The sequence below is a fragment of the Martes martes genome (assembly GCF_963455335.1).
Source record: "Martes martes genome assembly, chromosome: 5".
NCBI classification, from domain to species: domain Eukaryota; kingdom Metazoa; phylum Chordata; class Mammalia; order Carnivora; family Mustelidae; genus Martes; species Martes martes.
Genome location: NC_137892.1, coordinates 56,552,626 through 56,573,005, shown reverse-complemented (window position 1 = coordinate 56,573,005; position 20,380 = coordinate 56,552,626).

The following is a 20,380-nucleotide window of genomic DNA, read 5'->3' as shown; positions in this document are numbered from 1 at the left end:
ATACGTATTCTATAAAATAAGCATAAAATATCTAACTCTAAAACATAAGTTTGGAAGTCATTAGCAAAGTTATTGGTAGAGCATAAATATATAAATTTCTAAGATAATAGAGCTTTGGGAAAGCATATAAAGTAAATCTGAAAAGATAATACTATATTTCAAAAAAGGACTATATTTCAAGGAGGATAAAAGTGTTTTTGTTAAATATTTATATAAAAGGCAATAAAAGAAATTGATAAAGAATATTCTAAGAGGTCAAATATATTTTATAAAATACTAACATACATTTACAAATGTAGTGTGAGTAGGCTATTACATATTCATATCTATAAAATGGTGGATGTTAAAATTCCAATCTGTTTTTATTCCCAAGCATGAGTACAATAATACACACATATACTCATACATGATGTTTATAAAGTAAATGGAACAATTTGTATCACATAGGTTACATACAAGTTAGGACATTTAAAAAAAAAAATATTTAATTTATTTATTTAAGAGAAAGAGAGAGAGAGAGCATGAGCAGGGGGGAGGGGCAGAGAAGTAGATTCCCCGCTAAACAGGGAGCCCAGTGTGGAGCTTCATCCCAGGACCCTGAGATCATGGCCTGAGCAGAAAGCAGATGCTTAAACCAACAGAGCCACCCAGGTACCTCAGGGCATTTCTTTTGTATGTTTAAGTGGCAAGTAAAGATGTTTGCTGAAGACCAAGCAAGCACATACTTTTAAAATATTTAGAAAGCTGAGGTGGAAAAGTTGTTTTGTTTCCTTTCTGAATCTGCTTATAAGTACCTCAATTTTCTACATTACTTTGTACATAGAGTCTGATTCAGAATCACTTGTCTTTTTGGAAAGTAAAAAATTAAAAATATAATTTAGAAGAAATATAATAGTACCACTAAGCAAACACCTTGTTTCTTTTTTCTCTGCTTTGGCACCAAATCCCCAGAATTAACAGTCTAATCTCCACGAGGGAGAAACAAATCTTAAGCTATGAAAAAATGTTAGCACTGCATTTCCCCCCTAAATTATTATGAAATGAATTTTACTACATTCTGTTTGTCAATAATTAAATTTGTTATTATTATTTTACATAAAATAGTCTACAATAATAAAATAAAGACGTAAAGCAAAATGATATAATTGGGAGTTCATTAAGTTTTTTTTTTCCTAATCATCATCTGCTAACCCTTTCAAAGTTAACAGAATTCTTCTGATAGAAAAATAAAAATCTATTCCCATTAAAGCAAATAGTCTACAGTACAGCTGACACTCCTGGTAAAGCAATAAATCAGATCTATGTCAACATATACTTAATTATAATCAAGCATAAAACTAATGATCTTTGTCATACTTGTCAATGTCCTCAGGGGATGGAACCTTTAATTTAGATGGAGGCTATGTCCAACTTCAATAATGAAATTCATGCAGATCTTTATTTTTTTAAAAGATTTTATTTATTCATTTGAGAAAGAGACAGTGAGAGAGAGCATGAGAGGGGAGAACGTCAGAGGGAGAAGCAGGCTCCTCGCTGAGCAGGGAGCCGGATGTGGATCAAGGGACTTGTGGATCATGACCCGAGCCAAAGGCAGTTGCTTAACCAACTGAGACACCCAGGAGCCCATGCAGATCTTAAAACATTTTTTAATATAAGATAAATATGTACAACTACCTGCCACATAAAAGACAGTTTTCAAAGGCACAGCTCACTCTCACCAGTCTTAATCAAGTGGAATGGAAAAAAATCTTTTTTTTAAATTGTAAGCATGTTAAAGAATTACATATTTACAGAAGCTGATATGGTAACTGAGATAAATGTAATAATTAAAAGATAATTAATATTTATATTTAAAATATGAATTTATTTTATGTTAAATATATTTATATATTAAATATTATAACACATTAAATAATATATAATATATTAAATAACAAATATATTCACTATATTAAAATATTATTAAATATTAATATTATATACTAATTTTAATATATTTATTTAAATATATATAAACATATATTTAAAGATTTTATTTATTTATTTGACAGATCACAAGTGGGCAGAGAGGCAGGCAGAGACAGAGAGAGGGGGGAAGCAGGCTCCCCGCTGAGCAGAGAGCCCGATGAGGGGCTCAATCCCAGGACCCTGGGATCATGACCTGAGCTGAAGGCAGAGACTTTAACCCACTGAGCCACCCAGGCACCCAAAACATATATTTAAAATATATAAAAAATCTATTTTTCATTTAGGCTAAACAACCTAAATGTATCATGTAGTTTTAAATTAACATATAATTACATAAATAACATTTTAGTGTTTATTAATTTATTAGTTTGATTTTTCCTTATGACACTAAATAATTATGTAACAAGTAAGATTTTCATTATTTTATATCTAATAAAAAGAATGTACACATTCAGTTTTCCAGTATCCTTTTTCCTGGTAGTATTAAGTGCAAATTTCAAATACTATATTGTATTTTAGAAAATGAGTCGTCTTTGACAAAATGCATACTTTCACTTCTCCCCTGAAGGAATATTCCAAGTGACATCCTTAACTATGGAGGACAGATTCTGAGATAGGAAAACTAAAGGGAGCCCATGAAAGACTGCTTTTTTGCTGCGTCTGTTCTTGCTTGGACCTAACCCTCATCTTACACATGACTTATAAAATAGATAATGTATGTTCTTCTTGTAGAGGTCAATGAGTTAATGATTTCTTTGGAATCTTCCAGCACAACAGATAACATCTAAGGAGTAACCACACAAGGTCATCATGAATGTTTTCCAAGACCACTAACTCACCAAGTCCCTGGCTCCAGGGCGTAAGCAATTTGTGGGGGCACCTAAACACTTATCTTTGTTCCTGGATATCTTAGAAGTAGGTCATCTGACCACAGTCCTCAGTAAAAACCCTGGACCCCAGCTGTTATGCGCGAATAATGGGTCCGTGATTAAAGGAGCTGTGACTGATACAAAGCGATGGTAAAGCAAAGCTTTATTTCATGCCAAGTATCAAGAATCAAACTGGCCGGCCAGGGCTGCACCTCTTACAGAGAGGGTGACCCCGCTCTCCTTTATGGACTAGCTTTTAAGTGCAAAGGCCATGTGGTTGGGCCTGGCCACACACAGGTGGCCAATGAAATTGTAACATACAGAGAAAACGGCACAGTGTTGCTAGGTGACCAATTGAATTACAGTTTCACCTTGGTTAGGATTGGCACCCAAAAGGCTCCCAAAGGGCGGGGTCCATACTCCTTGGTAGCTAGGGAGACAGTATGCAACCCCCTACTGATCGGATGTCTCCTCCTGGCCTGACCCATCCTTGTATCTGTGCTTTGTTACCTAAGGCTGGTTTCCGGGACTTGTTTTTAAGTAAGTCCCCTGGGGGAAGGGGAGTAGGGACAGTTTAAGGGTTAAACAACAAGGTTATTGTTTAACCTCAATGGAAGCCTCTGGCTAAAATATAAAAATATAAAATAGGTCCTTACACCAGCAAAGACAAGATTCACTCAACTTCCCAAGTCTCCATCACACTGTGTATCGCTGTCTTCAATAAGCTCTTATTTTCACTTCCTCTCAGCTTGCATTTGATTTCTAAGGTGAATAAAGCCAAGAACCCTCTTCTTGGAGGGTCCCCTGGGAACCCCTCTGAGTCCTTGAACCAAGCCAACCTGCTCAATATGCCCATTTATATGATATGAAAAGTCCTTTAGGAGTCAGTATGTTAAGTTTCTTTCTTTTTTTCCTACTTTCCAGTGAAATTAGTCTGCTGTAAAAAGGAAGCATCAACCTAGACCAAAAGGAAAAAAAAAAAAAAAAAACAAGAACAGAACGATGGGGGATAAAGATACTAAAGAAGAGCCAAGAGAAAAAATCTGAAGAGCAAAGAAAAGTTATATTTTATGTTTAACGGTATAAAAAAGGTTATTGGGGTATGTGCACAATGGGACATAAATTACTAGATTGCATGGTTAGAGTGATGTACCCTACTATCTACATCTGTGACTCTCACTTTATCCTGAAATGCTGATTTTCTGAGGATCATTTTTAGGAATACAGCTATACATTATAAATATTTCCTGGAATATTCCATGTCATGCTGATTACTATCAGCAACTTACAATTAGGAGTTAAAAATGTGATCCCTTTCATAGTAAAATGTGATCTATATATACCATAGACATGGTTAAAAAAAATGTATCCAGTATTCTTATTTCAAAATTTTTAACTCTGAACTTGATTCTGAAGACAAATACAATTGAAATATATAATTAAAAAACTGACAGTCAAATTTTTCAATCAAAAAAATGGAATTTTCTAATTTATATATTAGCTAAATCTCTTTCTTGGCAACTGTAAAATTCTGTTAAAAATTATTAGTCCATCAAAAGTTGAGACAAAGTATTAAACATAAGTATAGAAATTCAGACTGGTTTTTAAAGAGCAAAATTATATCTGATACTCAGCAAATATAAATTAGTGAATATTAGACTAAAATTTAATTCCAAAAATAAAGGCAAGTTAATTTTATATTTATCAAGGAAAATATACAATTTAAAATTTAGTTTATGTAATAATTGATATGGTATAGAAGAAATTTCTGCTGAGTAACAATAACAGTCAGTTTATGCTTAACATTTACTATATACCAGATACTGTATAATTTTATTCTAACATGTGGAGAGATGTTCAATATTAGTCCAAGGTCCCTGGTAGTAAATGGAGCCAGGATGTGGACCCTAGGCAGTCTGGCTCAGATTACATGTCCACAAAAACTGGGCTAAATTTTTCAGTAATGGGAATTATATTGTCTTATGAAGATAATCCCAAGGCAGACACTTGCAGAGGTTCTAAAAAGTGTTCTTTATATGTAATTAAAGTTCTTGTTTGTGGACATAAAGTCTGTTTTAAATACCTTTTGTTTTCTTAGCTTTTTTTCATTGCACTCTCACCAAACCCTGTTACATTTCCTACTGTTGCCTGGCACACTTAGCCATACATAATATTTGTGTGTGTGACGGTTGGATTTACACATACATAATTTGAGCTTGTTTTGTCAAATCAATCAGGTAAGAAGAATATCTGCTAATTTGCCTCACTGGATCCAGTTTATTCCCTACTATTTATATTTGTCTGAGGAAAAGTTAAATGGGTTTCAACATCTAGTTAGAATAATTAGAAAGCCAAGTGAATTTTCTGATTCAGAAAAAGAGAAGGAACCAAATCATGTGACATCTTAAATGAATGTCTTGAAACTGTTTAGAATAGCCTCTCTCTGATGTGTCTGAATGACAATAAATAGGAAGCAGGAGATTAAAAACTGATCCCAGATAAAGATGTAAAAGATAGGAGAAGGTTGTACAAAAGATTCACATACAGACTTGAACAGAGTACAGATAGGCCTGGTAAATTTTTATTACTGCCAAACTGACTCCATGAATAAATACTGAAAAATCAAATGGCTTTTCTATTCATTGTTTACTTTAAAACAACATGCTCATGGGAATAATGGAATCAGACATTAGACATAAAGAATAGCAAGGTATCCTTTAAAAGTTCTCATTTTCTTTCAAATTATGTTCTCATAGAATAACTTAGACACGGAATACTAAAATACTAAAATACTAAAGACATGGTACCTACTATGTGTCAGGAATTGTACTAGGGGCCAGAAATTGTTCTAAAATAATTTAAATATATCTCCTTTAATCCTTGCAATTAAAGGTAGATTGATAATAAGAACACTGAGTCTGAGAATTTAACTAATTTGCCCAACTGAGAATTTAAATAAAACATGACAGAATTCAAGCTCAGTTTCACCTGATTTAAACCCTGAGCTATTCTTCCCCTTCTATGCTGTCTCTTGAATAGTAGACTCCGTAATGCCAGAATATTCCAACTAAAAGGAGACACATATGATAATTATAAAGGAGTTCACAGAAGTGATCCAGAAATTGAGTGCCTCTGTTTACCTCAAGAAGTAAAAATGACATTCTGAAATTCTAATTAATTTTAATTCACAGTATGTTCTAAATACCAAATTAATACAGCTGCACAGAGGGAAATAGAGGAAGAAGAGGTTAAAAAAATTATAAGATTTTACAACTTCCGAAATGTGTGTGTATATAAATATATGTGGTTTTTTTTGTCTGTCACTGTGGATTTGTTTCAGATCTATTAATGTTGCCACAGTGAACTTGGCTATACTTTAGATAAGTAAATACCAAAGAAAAAGTATTATTTCATCATATAATTACATCATTAAAATAACACTCGGTAAAATAATTTACAATATTAAATTATTTCTCTAATAGCAAATAGGTATTCAGAATTACCACTCCCTGACTCAATGCCCTTTGACTGTTCTCTTGTTTTGTTTTTTCTTTCTTGCTCTGGGGACTATTTCTGATTCAAGCCCCAAAGCATAAGTTACTGAGTTAACAATGGTCCTTTCTTCTTTTGTAAATGCCTTCACTTTTTCAAATGTTATTAGATGCCCCGAGATGGAGAAATTAGTGGAGAATGCCTTTGATGATCAATAGATACTTAGGAGGGATTTCTTGAAGCTGAGGAGGGAACAGACTGTTCTATTGCTGAAAGAATAAAGGTTAGTAATACTAATTTCTGTCAAGCAAGGCTCCACCCATGCTTTAAGAGCTGGTGGGACATGATGATGAATGTCAGGGCCCAGACCTCAGCACAAAAGTCTTCTGAACCCTGAGGAGCATTTTAGTAGCACAGATGCTGAGCCTAAGAATCTTATAGTCTGGTATCACAGGAGTAACAGGGTATGCAGGTAGGGAGTGTGAACAGATAATCTATATTAAGACGAATATTCTTTAGGTCTTGAAACTATATTTAAGACCCAATAAACTTACCATACCGCCACAAATGAGGTGTGGGGCTTAATGACAGGCTTAGGGTCATTAAATATAAGAAAAATAATATTCTTACATAGCTACATTTGCAGACTGAGATTTATGGTTCTGAAATAACAGAAATTATAAACAGAATATGTAGAATTATAAAATTATTATTTCAACTAAGCATTAAAGCTACATAGTATTTGTATATTATTAAAATGTCAAATTATATCTGAAATGGCTGGAAATTAAGAAATTTTATCATGTAACATCTACTTTTTGAGGACTCCTCTAAAAACATAACAGAACAGAAAACATACTTCCTGTATCTCAAATCTTAAAAGGTAGAATAATACATCAGTGACTTAAAGGGGGTCAAAGATAATCCAAACACATTACAGTATATTACATTATTTTTTAAATGATTTATTTATTTGAGATAGTGAGAGTGAGAGAGAGTGAAAGGAGCAAAGGGAGAGGGAGAGAGAGAGAATCTCAAGCAGACTCCCTGCTGAGCGCTGAGCCTGATGTGGGGCTCAATCTCACCACCCTGAGAGCATGACCTAAGCCAAAATCAAGAGTTGGATGCTTAACTTATATAGTCCTTAATTCACTCAATTCACTCATCCATAGTTTCTTTTATGCTTTCCAAAGTCCTAAATTATTAAAGAAAAATGCTTTTAAGAAATAAAACATTTCAATGTTAAATTAAAATGTTGAGATATGATCTTTTTATTGGTTATTACCAAAGACAAAATATGATAAAAAGGATCATTTTCCTTGCTCTATATAGGTAACAGTTTTTTTTATTTTTTGTCTCATGTCTTTCAAGATTTTCTCTTCATCTTTGCAATTCTGCACTTTAAGTATGATATGCCTAATTATCAATTTTTGGGTATTTATCCTGCTATTGTCTGTTGTTTAGGATCCATTGATTTTTTAAGAAAATTCTCAGGAATTATTGCTTCAAATATTTCTTCTCTTCATTTCTTTTTCTCCTTCTAGTATTCTTATTATGCATGCTACACCTTTTGAGACTGTTCGACAGTTCTTGGATATTCCCTTTATTCTTTTTGCATTTCATTTTAGAGGTTTCAAGCTCAATGCTATTTTCCTGTGCTGCATCCCACTTATCCATGAGCTCATCAAAATCATTCTTAATTTCTACTACAGTCCTTTTGATTTCTAGCTTCTCTTTTTTCAAAAATATTTTATTTATTTATTTGACAGAGAGAGAGAGAGAGAGATCACAAGTAGGTAGAGAGGCAGGCAGAGAGAGGGGAAAGCAGGATCCCCGCTGAGCAGAGAGCCTGATGCGCGGCTTGATCCTAGGACCCTGAGATCATGACCTGAGCCGAAGGCAGAGGCTTAACCCACTGAGCCACCCAGGTGCCCCTCTAGCATCTCTTTTGATCCTTTATCAGAATTTCCATATCTCTGCTTGCATTATCTATCTGTTCTTCTATATCGTACACTTTCCTTTAGAGCCCTTACTATATTAATCATAGTTATTTTAAACTCCCTATATGATAATTCCAACATTTCTGCCATATCTCTCTGGTTCTGACGCTTGTTTCCTCTATTAAAACAATGTGGGGGGGCCTGGGAGGCTCAGTTGGTTGGACGAAATGCCTTCGGCTCAGGTCATGATCCCGGACTTCCGGGATCGAGTCCTGCATCGGGCTCCCAGCAACATGGGGAGTCTGCTTCTCCCTCTGACCTTCTCCTCGTTCATGCTCTCTCTCACTGTCTCTCTCTCAAATAAAGAAATAAAATCTTAAAAAAAACCCAAAAAACAAAAAAACAAAACAACATGGGTTTTTGTCTACCTTCAAATCATGTGTTTTTATACAAAACTTAAATTATCTTTGTAGAAAGCCAGACATGTATCCAGTAAGCAGAACTGAGGTTGTATGAGATTAATGTTTATCTGGCTGCCAGTATAGCTATGGTTACTGTTTTCTGTAGTTATAGGTGTCCTTAGTTTTATCTCTCCTATTGTTTTTCACTGTCCCTATAGACTTCCTTAAGTCTATGAGATGTTCAGTTCTTTCAGTTGTATTTTGTGGTAATCATACAGGAGCTCTACTGATATGGTACTAAATTATGGGAGGAGAGGCATTCTATAGTTCTATTAGGTCTAAGTGTCAGCCTGTACACATCCGATTTAATCAGTACTTCTCAGGGTTTTTTTTTGTTTTGTTTATTTCCCCAAAAGACAGAAAAGCAGAAATTTCCCTTACTCCACATGGAAGTCTACACAAGCTGAATTTGGTTGTTCTACTTCCCCCAGGTCAGTCAGGCACTGATAACACACCAGTAGGTTAGGCTTTGGTAAAATAGTTTCTCTTGAGAGCATATATTGTTAAGAAAGGGGTGCTCTACCATATCTCAAAATGACTACTTTTCTTCCTCCCTCCAACAGAAATACAAGAAAATTAACCCTAGCCTTAACTGAAAACTGTCAGGGCTCCTGGATTTAAAATTCACAAAAATTTGAGGAATGCTCCCTAAGATAAAGCACTCCTACTAGAGTTTTTAACACTCAAACTTGTTCACATGGAGCCTCTGACAATTTATGAATTATAGTTTAGGATTTCCTGCCCTGTTACTGATTCCTATGAAGGCATGATTTGGTGTTTCTGTTCCAGGAAGTTAGGATTTTTGTATGCTTCTTGTGGGGCTTAAATAGGGTGTCTTTCAATTGCATGAGGGCCCTAAATGTGGGGCAATGACTGGGTGCAAGCCAGTGGCATGGGAGGTGAAAGAATTTACCTGAGGCAGAAAAAAGGAGATAGACTGCCTATATAAGGGAGTTTGGCAGGACAGCAGAAGAGAGGCTGTCTCCATCAAGGTAGTGAGTGGGGACTGTTTTTAAAGGAGGAAGATGAGATACAGCACATGGAATTCCCTTTTTTTGGTAATTGTGTCGAGTGGTAAGTAGCCTATCAGTCAGTTAGGGCCTATGGATATTTTGATGTGTCTTGTTTGAATAACGGGTGTTTATCTCCAACCCACTCACAGATGTACTTGACAGAGGATTCCTCATCTGGGACCAGAGCGGTCTGGATTTGGGAAAGATGGATCCACAAGAAGTTGTGAAGTTTTACCACTGTTGGAGTGTTCAAGAGAACCTCATAGGGCCTGGTCGAGATAGGTCCGAGTGGCTTGTGTCCTGCAAAGAGTCATAAGGTACACCTGATCCCCTGATATAAATTTAGGATACATGTTACCTAAGAAAGAGGTGTCAGGTTTTAGATTGTACTAGTTTTGGTGGTCATTAATGGTGGAGACAGTTTGCTCTAGGGATATCCTCTGCTAGTTGACAAAAATCTTCCTCCAGTCTAGGACCTTAACCAATCATTAAAGGAAAGAGAAAGATCAGTTGAAGCGCCAATTTGAGTATTCATGTCTTCTAGTAAAACTGTCACATTTTTGTGCTAATCCGGAATATATTTATAATAGTTTTTTTTTTTAAGATTTTATTTATTTGACAGAGACAGATGTAGTGAGAGAAGGAACACAAGCAGGGGGATTGAGAGAGAGAGAGAGAAGCAGGCTTCCTGCAGACCAGAGAGCCTGATGCGGGGCTTGATCCCAGGACCCTGGGATCACGACCTAAGCCAAAGGCAGATGCCCAACCAACTGAGCCACCCAGTTGCCCCTATTGATAAGAGTTTTAATAAGGCTTAGATTCTTCCTTGATCTGCAGTCAGGATATCAAGGACCATTGGGTATTAGAGGACTACCTTTTGAATTTGTGGGTAATTGCATGTCGAGCTTAGTAAAAGGTGGCTGATGTATGCTTGGCTAAAGCCTTTATTTGCAATTTTATATCAATAGAGGTAGTTCTTGGAATAAATGTGGCTAAGGAATATAACCATCAAGAAGACCCCCTTGTTTGTTTCATGTCTAGCCTTAATAATACCCTAATTGTGAGGAATCACTGACAAGTGGGAGAAGATTTGTCTCAAGAGGTAAGAGCATTCCCAAGTGCATTACCTAATTCAATCATAGGGAAAGTGGGGCCATCCATTTTCTTCATAAGTCCATAATTAACTCCACGGAGTGGGCTACACCCTGACTTTTAGGGAATTGTTTTGTCATTCCAGTCATACAGAATTGGTCAAGTGCCTAGTTCAGTTGTACAAATGTTGGGGATTCAATCCCATTTTCCAGCTGTTCAATTAATCATATGCCTATGGGTCCTGTTATTATTTGCACCAGACAGCAAGCATGAAGATGGATATTTATAAGCTACTGCGGCAATTTTTCTGAAGTTACCTCAAACTGTCTCCCTTAGAAGAACATTCAAAGACAATCATATCTAGAATTTAACATCTAAAATGATGTGTTATTACAACATAATTTTTTTCTCTAAACTCACCCTTATTTCCAGAGATAGCCAAATTAAGACCAATTTGTTTGTAAAACATGTCTAATTTTAACAAACGTGACCTAATGATTTATATAAGCTCAGCAAGAACAGCAATTGGCCACATAGATCTTTTAAAATCTGCTTTGGTGGAACTTTTCTAAGGGATCTAGGTTGAACTTTCAGTAGCCTCTCTAGGCCAGAAGGTAAGCCAAGTACTTGCCATCAGACATGCCTACAATACCTATAGATTTGGGCAAACTCTTCTTCACAAGGTCCTCAAAGGATCCTGAGGTTCCTGCATCTGCCAGGAAGTAACATTCTTTACTCACTGGTAAGGCTGTTGGGAACTCTGTAAGCAAGGTATCAGGCCAACATATCCCAGGGGCTTTATAGCTCCATGTTTCATAAAATCAACCTCAATTCCTTAAAGCTGTCTGGGCATATATGAGTCTATGCATGTCTCAAATATGACACTTTAGTCAAAGCCAGTATTTTTAATGGTGTCCTGATACAAGGAAAACAGATTCTTACTGAATTTCTGAAAATGACTATGACTGCCAAGGAAGAAAGCTTACTGAGACCCTTTGAATTTCAGAAGGTTCAGGTAGAGAGAATAGTTAAATGCTTGAATTTGTTCACAAATGAATACTTTATCATATTTCAGTAAGTCATAGATGTAAGGGCCTATTCAGCCAGAGCAGCCCCACCCCGGTTGAACTGCCATCTTGTTGTAAAACTTAAATTGACTGTGCACACCCCTCAGGGGAACTTACTTAAAAACAAGTCCCGGAAACCAGTCCCAGGTAACAAAGTCCAAGTACAAGGGTGGGTCAGGCCATGTGGAGGTATTCACTCACTGGGGACGCATACTGTCTCCTAGCTACCAACGTGATGGGCTAGTTTCTATGGCTACTGTGGGGTGAATTGTAATTCAATTAGTCACCTGTGTGTGGCCAGGCCCAACCACATGGCCTTTGCTCTATAAAAGTTAGTCTGGAAAGCAGGGAGGGGTTGTCCTCTCTCTATGGGGCAGCCCTGACCGGTCTGTTTGACGGTCAGTCTGATTCTTGATGCTTGGTGCGAAATAAAGCTTTGCTTGACCTTCGCTTTGTATCGGTCTAACTCCTTTAATCACGGACCCATTATTGGGGTACCCTGTTTTGGGGGGACACAACAATAGATACCTTTTTTTTTTTTAAAGATTTTATTTATTCACCTGACAGACAGAGATCACAAGCAGGCAGAGAGGCAGGCAGAGAGAGAGAGGAGAAAGCAGGCTCCCCGCTGAGCAGAAAGCCTGATGTAGGGATCGATCCCAGGACCCTGGGACCACGACCTGAGCCGAAGGCAGAGGCTTTAACCCACTGAGCCACTCAGGCACCCTAGTAAGTCTAAGTCATAGATATCCTAAGAGAAAGTTTCTTTAATTAGGAAGAGTAAACATTAGAGAACCAGTGATGTTTCAAACAAGACCCAAAAACTACAGTCATTTTTCTCAATTCATTTAGTCTCATGTTACAAATTCTTGTACAGTTTGAATGCAGCTTGAGTTAGTTCTGGAAATTCTTACCCATTTCAGTTTTATGACCTTAAAGATACTGAAATTCTTTTTTTTTTTTTTATTTTATTTTATTTATTTCTTTGACAGAGCGAGATCACAAGTAGGCAGAGAGGCAGGCAGAGAGAGAGAGGAGGAAGCAGGCTCCCTGCCAAGCAGAGAGCCCGATGTGGGACTTGATCCCAGGACCCTGAGATCATGACCTGAGCCGAAGGCAGAGGCTTAACCCACTAAGCCACCCAGGTGCCCAAAGATACTGAAATTCTTACCCATTTCAGTTTTATGACCTTAAAGATACCTGTATTTGTCCTAAAAGTCCTTTTTACAAATCTCCTGGACAACTGATGTGGTTTGAGAATACAGGTGAGGTTTGGTGGAGTGAACTCCAGAGCCAATGACCAAGAGAGAATTCTTGAGACACCTTTGGTGGTAAATGGTGGTTTTATTTTTTTAAAATTTAATTTAATTTTTCTTCGGTGCTCCAAAATTCATTGTTTATGCACAACACCCAGTGCTCCATGCAATACGTGCCTTCCTTAATACCCACCACCAGGCTCACCCAACCTCCCACCCCTCTCTCCTCCAAAACCCTCTGTTTCTCAGAGTCCACAGTCTCTCATGGTTCATCTCCCCCACCGATTTCCCCCAACTCACTTCTCCTCTCCATCTGCCCATGTCCTCTGTGTTATTCCTTATGCTCCACAAGTAAGTGAAACCATATGATACTTGACTCTCTCTGCTTGACTTATTTCACTCAACATAATCTCTTCCAGTCCCATCCATGTTGATACAAAAGTTGGGTATTCATCCTTTCTGATGGAGGCATAATACTCCATTGTATATGTGAACCATATCTTCTTTATCCATTCATCTGTTGAAGGGCATCTTGGCTCTTTCCACGGTTTGGCGACTGTGGCCATTGCTGCTATGAACACTGACATACAGATGACCCTTCTTTTCACTACATCTATATCTTTGGGGTAAATACCCAGTAGTGCAATTGCAGGGTTATAGGGTAGCTCTATTTTTAATTTCTTAAGGAATTTCCACATTGTTTTCCAAAGTAGCTACACCAACTTGCATCCCCACCAACAGTTTAAGAGGGTTCCTCTTTCTCCACATCCTCTCCAACACCTGTTGTTTACTGTCTCATTAATTTTGGCCATTCTAACTGGTGTAAGGTGGTATCTCAATGTGGTTTTAATTTGAATCTCCCTGATGGCTAAGGATAATGAACATTTTTTTATGTGTCTGTTAGCCATTTGTATGTCTTGTTTGAAGAAGTGTCTGTTCATGTCTTCTGCCCATTTTTTGATGTGATTATCTGTTTTGTGTGTGTTGAGTTTCAGGAGTTCTTTATAAATCATGGAAAACAGCCCTTTGTAGCATCATTTGCGAATTTCTTCTCCAATTCCATGGGTTGCCTCTTTGTTTTGTTGACTGTTTCCTTTGCTGTGCAGAAGCTTTTGATCTCGATGAAATCCCAAAAGTTCATTTTTGCTTTTGTTTCCATTGCCTTTGGGACAAGAACTGTGGGCAAAATGAGCTGCTGCAAGGGGGGTTTTGAGGGTTGGTGATTATATACCCCAGCAGTTGGGGGAAGTAAAAGAAGGGGAGGTATCAAAAGAACTTCCATATGCTAAAGTTAAAGATAGCTACAATATACCAGAGGCCTTGCCATTGTCAAGCTAAGGTTGTTTTCCCCTCTTGCAAGGTATTAACATTAAGATAGTTGGGAGATCCCTGGAAGAATGTCACACATATCTCACCCAGGAGTCCTAGGCAGGGGAGGTTGCAGGGTGTCAGCTTATGTTTTCTCTTCAATTTGTCTTCTGCTCCCTCATCCAGATGACACTCATAAACTATAAACGAGAAAAACTCAGAAATGGACATTGTTTACCATTTGAGAGTTCATTATGATGCAACTGACAAGGAAAATTCAGTTATTGCTGTGATACAGAACAGTTCAATAATCAAAATATCCAGTGAAGACCTTATATAGAACATAACACACCAAATAAACAAACCTACCTAGCCAAAGAGACTCTGTTTACAATTTAATCTTGGGAAAGTTTGCAGGTGGGAACCACCAGAATAAAGTCTGTTTCAATGTTTTGAAAAAAATCACTCACTCACTCACTCTTGGGAAAGTTTGTTAAAACCTTAGAAAGCTTTAAAGCACAAACCTAAACAGGATTATGGGTTATTAAAGACCTGATAAAGACAAACCATAGAAACTGGTTTTCCTGGGTAGACAAAGAGGAAACTTTGCTTACATTTTCTTATCAAGAGCAGACCAACAAATCAAGAAAATTTATCTTTTTAACAAAGAGAAAGCAGAATTTCAGTGTTATACCAATGTACTTTAAAAATCCATTCCTCTCAATTTGAGTCCATCCTGACCACACATAAAATTCCTTTTCAAAGATCTCCCTTCACAAATCTTCTATAACTTTCCTCTGCATTCAGATTTCATTCCAAAGCCATTTCTCTCCAAACAACAAGTGTCATTTTAGGACAAAATTATTTTCTTTTACCTTCAACAAAAATGTATTCCCATTCCTTACATCTTTCTTACACATCCAAAGTTGCTTCCCTTATTTCCATCAGTCTTAATTACATTTAGCAGAATTTTAGCTCATAGAAACTTTAGTCTCCAATGAAAATGAAGTAGTAACCAATTGTGAATGAACTCATTACATGACAAATTTATGAATCAAGGTAGTAACCAATTGTGAATGAACTCATTACATGACAAATTTATGAATCAAGGACGCCCAAAGCATGTTTTCCAACAGACCCAAATATCTTTAGTTTCTTCGCAACACTACACCCAGTTATCAATGCTTGAGTATTTTCTCTCATTTGGAAAGGACTTAGATGTCCAATGAATTCAACCCAACTTACCACTCAAGCAAACTTTATAAAGTTTTAGGTTACCAAACACTTTGAAAATGATCTTAATTAATTGTGAAAACTCTTGAGACAGACAAAATTAACCACTATCTTAAGTCATCTTTTGCTGACAAATTGCAAGAGATAACAGGAGTTTCTCTGCCCTTCAGTAATCCTTGTAGAATAAAAGTTTCAAATAGTTTAAATGCCAAATTATGTTCCACCTGGGTCCCCTTAAAAGTCAATCAATTTGCTCCCCATTGTCAGTTTTTACCTGGAGCACCAGTAGGGAAATCTGAAGTGGGTGCTCCATGAGGCTGCAACCCAAGTTGGTAGAGATTGGAGGAAGAGGGGGAGGCAGAAGAGGTGAAGTGCTGCTCAGTAAAAGATAGGCCGGGACAGGCAGTGAGAGACAGGTAGGGGGATAAGTGATCAGGCTCACAGAAATCCCAGAAGTAATGAGGCATTAGGAAATCAGAGATAAGGGAACAGAAACAGAACACCTCATTTGTTTTAAACATCAGAGAAGAGTTGTAATCATGGTGCTATCAGTGGTAACATCAAGAAGATTTAAGTTCTGTGGTCGGTGTTCTATAAAAGACCAACCATAATAGCCCTCAGTGACAACCCATTCAGTACCACTCTCACTCTAGAGATCTTTCTTTCCTTTCTGTTCAGTTCTTCACTTAATAAACTTTAACTTCACTTCTCCCTTTTGTGTATACAAGATTCATTCTTCGTCTCTGAGACAAGAACCCAGCAACCTTGCAACACTTCCAGAAGACAGAGAAAAAGGACTCCTGGTTGTAAGGCTCGGTTTGTCGGCTCAGAAGAGCAGACACATTTTTTTTCACCAAGAGGGAATAAGCAGTCCACATCAGGCAGAGAAGACAGGGAACTTCCCCAAAACAAAAGAGTGTCATCAGCTGCTTGGGAATATTCCTTAAAGTTTCCATCCAGGGGTTGATTAACCCTAGTTGTCATTATAGCCATCATAGCCATTAACTTGGGAAATGTGGGAGAAGTCCCGACGTATGAGGAGGAAGAACAGTGAGATAATCAGCATCTAACATGTTGGGAGGTGACTAGTTATTGGCCAAACACATTTTGCAAGAGGCTCTTTTGTCAGGGTCCCGATGTAGGGTCATGAAGCCAAGCAAGCCAGTATGTGGCTTCTGAGGAAGGAGATTTGGAGGAGTTCTAGCAAAGGAAATGCTGTAAAACAGTATTAAAGAGAGAGTTTCGGGGCACCTGGGTGGCTCAGTGGGTTTAAAGCCTCTGCCTTTGGCTCGGGTCATGATCCCAGGGTTCTGGGATCGAGCCCGGCATCTGGCTCTCTGTTCCTCGGAGAGCCTGCTTCCTACTCTCTCTCTGCCTGTCTCCCTGCCTACTTGTGATCTCTGTCTGTCAAATAAATAAATAAAATATTTTTTTAAAAACAGAGAAAAAGAGAGAGAGTTTCAAGGAAGGGCCTTATCTTTTGACAGAGGAGTTTGCACTGAGGTCCAGAAATCACTGAGGTTCAGAAATATCAGGCCTTGGGGGTCAAATCTGTTCCAGCTTTTATGGACCTAGCCCAAGCATGAGTCTAAAGAGAGGGGGTCCCTTAGTGGGAAAAAACACCTGCTGATTCCCAAAGCGGTGTCTCACCAAAGGGAATGGAGGGCTTACTCATGGTTGAGATTTCAGTCAGGGCCTCCCTCTGACCTGAGAATGTGAATAAGGAAAGGGTTAAGGTTAGAGGCGAGGAAAGATAGGGGGCCCCTGGCTAGGCTTTGAGACTGTGGCAGGCAGAAGCTCTAAGAACAAGATAGAAGGAAACAGACAAACTGGCCTTGGGAGTATTCTTCTTTGGTAGCTACAACATATCATAGGAAATGACCAAACCTCAAAAACTTAAGTTATTAAGGGTGTTGTCAATACTCCTTGCTCAAACCAAGAGGGTACAAGAATCTCAAGGCCACAAGTTTCCCAGTCAGTTCTCAGTAAAAGACTACCACTAAAAACCCTCAGTGGCAACCCAGTCAGCGGGACCCCTCTTACTCCTGAGAGCTTATTCTGTATCCTTACTTAATAAAACTCTATCGATTTACTCACTCTCCTTTGTCCTCCAGATTCGTTCTTCAGCTCCATGACACAAGAACCTTGGTCTCCTGCTTCAAAAAGGACCGAATCCTTTCCGTGACGGACTTTCCTGGCAGAATCTCACCACAGAGAAGAGTCCCGACAAATACCAGGTGACTAACTCTTTTGTGGTGTCCTACCAAGAGAGTTGGGGCAGAGGGCATAGCACTTTCCGTTGGGGCATTCCCTGGCAATGGATAAGAGTCGAACACTAGTTCAGCCACACCACGTCCAAAAAAAGGAGACGAAGGACTCACCACGCAGGCGCAGAAACACGTTTGGGAACAGATCAACATGGCCGCTGGAAACGGAGGAACAGAGTTTAAGGGGCAGAAGACAAAAGAAGGGAGGCTGTTGAGAGTCAGCCAGGGTCAGGAAAGGCCCCGTCGCTAACAAGTGAGGATTTGCCCAGGCGAGCTGCCGGTTGCAGCGGACTTAGGGAGCCGACTTCTGGACGGAATGAGAAAGCAGAGGTAAGGGGTCCTTCGTCCTCACAGGCTTGACTTGGCTGTTGCGGCACAGACTTTCAGAGTACACCAGGGAGGCCCTCTGGCCGGAGGGCTTTAGTTGTCCGAGGAGTACTAGGGGTCAGACTGCTGAAGGTCCCAAAAGAGGAAGGAGCGGGAGAGAAGGGTCTCTCTGGAGAGCCAAAGGGGAAATCCCTCAGCCTTTTGGGCAAGGGCGATCTGGCTGGCCCCCCTCGGGCTTTGGATCATTATCAGGGAGTGATCTCCAACAGAGGCCATCAGTTCTCCAGGGGGTACTGGAGTTGGTGCAGGGAGGAAAAGTCCCGGAGAAGTTCCCGGAAAATCCTGGGAGAGTCCCAGACCCAAAGGTTCCTCATGCGGAATTTCCCCAAATGTGCGGGCCCCAACTGTGGGGCAACTATCGGGTGGAAGCCACTGGAATGGAGGTGAACGAATTCCCCTGAGGAAGAACAACGGAGATAGAGGTAGAAGTATATTGCATAAACCGCAAGAGAGCTGTGAGCAGGACACTAGAGAGAACCTGTCTGCACACGGGTAGTGGGTGGGGCTTTTTTAAAAGTGAAAAGGTGTGGGGGATGCCCGTGTGCCTTTCGCTGGAGTCCCAGGTTGGGCTGCTTGCTTAGAGGGAGCCTCCTTTTCCCTTTGCCTGCCGCACCCCCGCCTCTGTGCTTGCTCGCTTGTTCTCTCTGACAAATACATAAAACTTTAAAAAATAAATAAATAAATAAATAAATAAATAAATAAATAAATAAATGTGGGAACTGTGCCCTTTTTTGGGAACTGTGCCTACTTGTAAGTAGCCGGTTGGTCATTTAGGGCCTATGCTTATTTTGAGGTGGGTTGCCTAAAGAGCCTGTCAGTACTGCATTGCTCAAGCCTGCTTGCCTAAAACCATCCTCTATACTTACGTTGTCTGCAAGTTGTGCATAGCAGAATGCCCTGTTACTATAATTCTTCAGCTTTTTTCTTGTTGTGAGGATGGGAGTGATAGCTTCAAACCTCCTTATGTGTCATCCTGGACACTAGAAGTCCGCATTTATTTTTCTTCCAATTCGTTTGTTGTTAAGAAAAACTTTTGTATATATTACCCAGTAGATCACAAGAATGATAGAACGATTGACCACATCTGTCATGTTCACTGTTATCTCCAAAGTGCGCAGTAAGTTTCTGTTAAATAAATTAGCACATGTTACTTTAATCCTGGAAGATTTTTTCAGTTTATATTCACTATATAACCCTTGGCATTTGGTGAGACAAATTAAGTACCGATATTATGGTATTATCATTGGACCAATTTGATTCAAGGATCCTTCAAGTTACTAATTGAAAGAATGTGTTAATTTTCAGATATTTTCTCTGAACAAATAGCCAATTGGTAAGAAAACTGCCTGGAGTATTATAATATAGTCTGTGAATTAAAAAAGCCTTGAATAATGTACCATCATCATTTTCTAATAAAATGGGGAACTTTAAAAATTCTAGATGTGACATTAAGGTGACTTCCCATTTGTAGAGACTAGCTTTAAAAAATGGAATATACTGGAGGCACCATTTCTTTTAAGTTTACAGACAGCAGCATTTCAAATATTCTCATAATTTTACTATATAATCTTCATGTAGCTGAATGAGGGCTAGGCTAACCAATTAGGTATGAAGTTTTTGCCCATAACAGCTGCTGAAGGAACTCATCAGGTTTGTCTTCACAGTATACTTTTACTTCATTGACTGTAAACCTGTTTTTTATTCTGCTGCCCATGACAGCCTCTAGAGGATCACTGAAATGACAAGATAGGAGAAGACTTTTAACATGCTACAAATAAGAGCAGAAAGGAAAGTCTTACTGAGAGTTGACTGTGACAGTGATGTGGGAAACAAAGGCAGAAGAAAAATTATTAAATTTCCTTACTACCTACAGCTCATTGACAAGTCCTTGAAACAGGCCAAGTGACATTCCTCTAGGGACTCAACTGTATCCCGGTTGATGCTTTGCTGGGCAAAAGGCAGTCCTACCAATATTCCTCCCCTAACCCCTCCCCCCTGCCACAGTATCCTGTAAGCCTACTTTAAGA